This window comes from Cuculus canorus, chromosome 1 (assembly GCF_017976375.1).
Source record: "Cuculus canorus isolate bCucCan1 chromosome 1, bCucCan1.pri, whole genome shotgun sequence".
NCBI classification, from domain to species: domain Eukaryota; kingdom Metazoa; phylum Chordata; class Aves; order Cuculiformes; family Cuculidae; genus Cuculus; species Cuculus canorus.
Genome location: NC_071401.1, coordinates 208,140,129 through 208,144,338, shown reverse-complemented (window position 1 = coordinate 208,144,338; position 4,210 = coordinate 208,140,129).

Genomic DNA, 4,210 nt, shown 5'->3' with positions numbered 1-4,210 from the left:
CCACCCCGTACCTGGGCAACCTGTTCCAGAATTTTTTTCTGATATCCAGCCTGAACCTCTCCTGATGGAGCTTGAGGCCATTCCCCCTTGTCTGTCCTCAGTCGCTTGGGAGAAGAGCCCAGCTCCCTCCTCTCCACAACCTCCTCTCAGGCAGTTGTAGAGAGTAAGAAGGTCCCCCTCAGCCTCCTCTTCTCCAGGCTAAACAACACCACGGCCCTCAGCCGCTCCTCGTAACCCTTCTTCTCCAGACCCCTCACCAGCTTCATTGCTCTTCTCTGGACACGCTCCAGAGCCTCAACATCCTTCTTGTGGTGAGGGCTCCAGAACTTAACACAGTACTTATGGTGCGGTCTCACCAGTGCTGAGTACAGAGGGGAATAACCTCCCTGGACCTGCTGGTCCCACCGTTTCTGATCCAAGCCAAGATGCCATTGCCCTTCTTGGACACCTGGGCCACTGCTGGCTCATCTTCAGTCTGCTGTCAGCCATTACCCCCACGTCCTTCTCCTCCAGGCAGCTTTCCAGCCACACTTCTCCTGATCTGTAGCACTGCACAGGGTTGTTGTGCCCCAAATGCAGGACCCGGCATTTGGCCTTGTTAAACCTCGTGCCATTGGTTTCTGCCCATCTTTCCAGCCTGTTCTGATCCCTTTGGAGCCTCCCTACCCTCCAGCAGATCCACGCTTCCACCCAGCTTAGTGTCAACCAGTTTTCCACCCAGGAGAGTGTGCGCCTGTCCAGGCCAGAGGCTGACACTTTCTCAAGCAGAATGCTGTCAGAAACTGTCAAAGGCTTTCCTCAAGTCCAAGAAGACGACAGGCACAGCCTTTCCCTCACCCAGCAGTCGAGTCACTTTGCCATAGAAGGCGATCAGGTTAGTTTGGCAAGGCCTGCCTTTCGTGAAGCCGTGTTGGCTGGGCCTGATCACCCGCTTCTCTTGCATGTGCTTTGTGGTAGCACTCAAGATCACCTGTTCCATGACTCTCCCCGGCACTGAGGTCAGACTGACAGGCCTGGAGTTCCCTGGATCCTCCCTGCAACCCTTCTTGTAGATGGGCCCTCTGTGAGGCTCAGCGCCCCTCTATGGGGCTCAGCACACAGATTTGGGCCTCATCACTCAGCTATGGGGCTCATCGCTCGCCTGTGGGGCCCAGATAAGGACCGGCCACCCCGATAACAGCAACGGCCCCCAGGAAAGGAGAAGTAACTTACGGCCCGGGCAGGGACAGTGACCTTTGAGGACAAGGAGAGGGGACAGAAAAGGGTGGAGAGGAGAATGGGGGGGGAGACACAGAAAGGGGTTTGTGGGACCGAAAGGGGTGAGGAGAGGGCAGATAGGGGTTGGGGATGAGAAAGGGGGAGGCAGAAAGGATGAGGGGACAAAAAGGGATGGGGGGCAATAAGTGTTGGGGGTCAGAAAGGGATGGAGTGTCAGAAAGGGATGGGCAGAAAAGAAGGAGGCGCAGAAAGGGATGAGGGGACAGAAATGGGTGAGGAAGCTGAATTGGGTGAGTGGTAGAAAGGGGTGGAGGGGCAGAAAAAGGAGAAGAGGAGGCAGATGGGGGCACAGAAAGTGACGGAGGCAGAAAAAGGGGGCAGAAAGGGATAGGGGGGCAGAAAGGGGTGAGGGGATAGGGGGCAGAAAGAGCTGGGAGGCAGAAAGGGATAGGGGCAGAAAGGGGTGAGGAGGGGGCAGATGGGGAGGCAGAAAGGGGGAGGTGGAATGGGGGGTCAGAAATGGATGAGGGGGCAGAAGCAGGGGGCAGAAATGGGAGGGGCAGATGTGAGGACCCACCGGCCAAAGCCAACCTTGCCCCCACACACACTGTGAAATTGGGAGAGGGGGCAGAAATTTGGTTGTGGGGGCGACAGTGGAGGTGATGGAGGCCTCAAGACCTCCAAGGGGGGCAAGGCCCCTCAGGTCAATGGTGATGGCCAAGCTTTGGTCAAGTGGCCACGCCGCTGGCCGGGCCTCCACTGGGGGGGGATATGAGACCAGGAGGAGATGGGTGTGATGGCAAGGGAGGGGCCAGAGGTTCTGCAGAGTGTCCACCAAAGCCAAAAGCTGAGGAGCAGAGGGAGCAGCAGAGCTCCTACATGACAAACATGGGGTCCTACACATCAGATGTGGGTTCCTGCACGATGAACACGGGTCCTACACGTCACACGGGTTCCTACACATCTGTGTGCATCCAACATTGACCAGGACACCTCGTGGACCTGAAGTCATTAATCCCAAATCACGAGTGATGAGAGCTTGGACAGCCGGGATCTCTGGCTTCTGGGACAAGAGCTGAAGAAGGCAAAGCACCAAAGACACCATTGAGTCACTGGTCCCAGGATGCTGTCATCCCATTCCTGGCCGGTGACCCTAGTGGTCTTGCTGCCCTGTCCATTTCCAACGGCAGAGTTGTGGGAGCAGCCCAAAAGCTGCACTGGTCTCACTGGTCACACTGGGAGCCCAGGTCATCCTCGTTAGGACAGAGCCTGGACAATGCAATAACGAACCCTGCGTTCCAGGAAAGCAGAAGTGGCCGTTCCGTTCCAGGAACCGGCCCAAGCTTCCCTCAAGCTGCAGCCTTAAAAGCAGGGGACACCGGGCGAGGGGACAGACAGAAGGACCCTGAGGGACCCGGCTGCCTCCACATACGTCACCCACCCTGAGACACCTCGGCCACCGGCTTGAGAGCCATCGGTGAGTGCCCTCTCCCTGCATCTCCTGTGGTCTCCTTATCCCTGCGTGATCCAGGTGGTCCATCACCCATCCATGGGGGTTAAGAGGGTTGCTGGTGGTGCCCAGCAGCCATCCATGGGGCCCAGCACCAGTTGTGGTGCTCAGCACCCATCCAGCACCAGCCGTGGTGCCCTGCGATGGAGCTGAGCATCGCAGGGGGACGTGGGGATGCCCAGCCTGGACAGGCCCTTGAGCCGCCCTGGCGCTCAGGACCCCTGCTCCGCTCTCTCCGCAGCAGCAGGATGGGTGCTGGGCCCACACGTCGACGCCTGCTCGGCTGTCTTCTCCTCCTGGCCTTCCTGGGTGTCGATTCCCTGCCCGCCGACCGGATCCTGGAGGAACGTGCTGGCAACTCCAACCTGGCAGCAGCGCCCGGTGCTGTTCCCTCATCCTCCAGCCCGGATCCTCCATCCCTCAGCCCTGACACCTTGATCCCCAGAACTCGACCCCAAATCCCTCATTCCTGAGCCCTGATCCCTGATACCATCAGCCTTGATTGCTGATCCCAAATCCCTGATTCCTAACCCCTGATCCCAAATCCCTCATCCAAAACCCCTGATCCCAAATCCTTAACTCCCAGTCCCTGATCCCAAATCCCTGACTCCCAACCCCTAATCCCAAATCCCTCATCCAAAAACCCTGATCCCAAATCCCGACTCCCAGTCCCTGATCCCTAACTCCTCATTCCCAGTCCCTGCTCCTTGGTCCCTCACCCATCATCGCAAATCCCTGATCCCAAACCTCCAACTCCCAGTCCCTCATCCCAAACACCTGATCCCAAAGCCTCCATCTCTGACCTCAAACCCCTGATCTCAAATCCCTGATTTCCAGTCCCTGACCTCAAATCCCTCATCTCAAATCCCCAGTTGTCATTTCCTGCTCCCTGATCCCAAACCCTTGATCCCAAATCCCCAATCTCTGGTCTCTGATCTCAAGTCCCTGATTTTCAGACTCTGATCCCTGACCCCAAACCTTGGCTCTAAAATCCCTGATCCCCAATCCTCAATCCCTGCTCCAAGACTCTGATACCCTGATCCCAAACCACCTGATCCCAAACCACTCATCCCTGATCCCTAATCCCTGATTTCCAATCTTTAATTCCTAATCCCTGCTCCATTCACCTCCTGACAGGGGGTGTCCCTAGGTCGAGGGGTGTCCCAGGCTGGGGTGCCCATGGGTGGAGGGGTGTCCTTGAATGGGGGTGTCACTGGCTGGTGGTGTCCCATTTGGGGTTGTCCCTGGATTGGGGTGTTCATGGCTTGGATTATCCATCGATTGAGATGTCCCTAATTTGAGGGGTGTCCATGGTTTGAGGGATGTCCAAAGGCTGGGTTGTCCATGGTTTGAGGGGTGTCCATAGCTTGGGGTGTCCATGGGTTGGGGTTGTCCCAAGTTGGGTTGCCCATTGTTTGAGGGGTGTCCGTGGGTTGGGTTGTCCATGGCTTAAGGGGTGTCCATGCATTGGGTTGTCCGTGG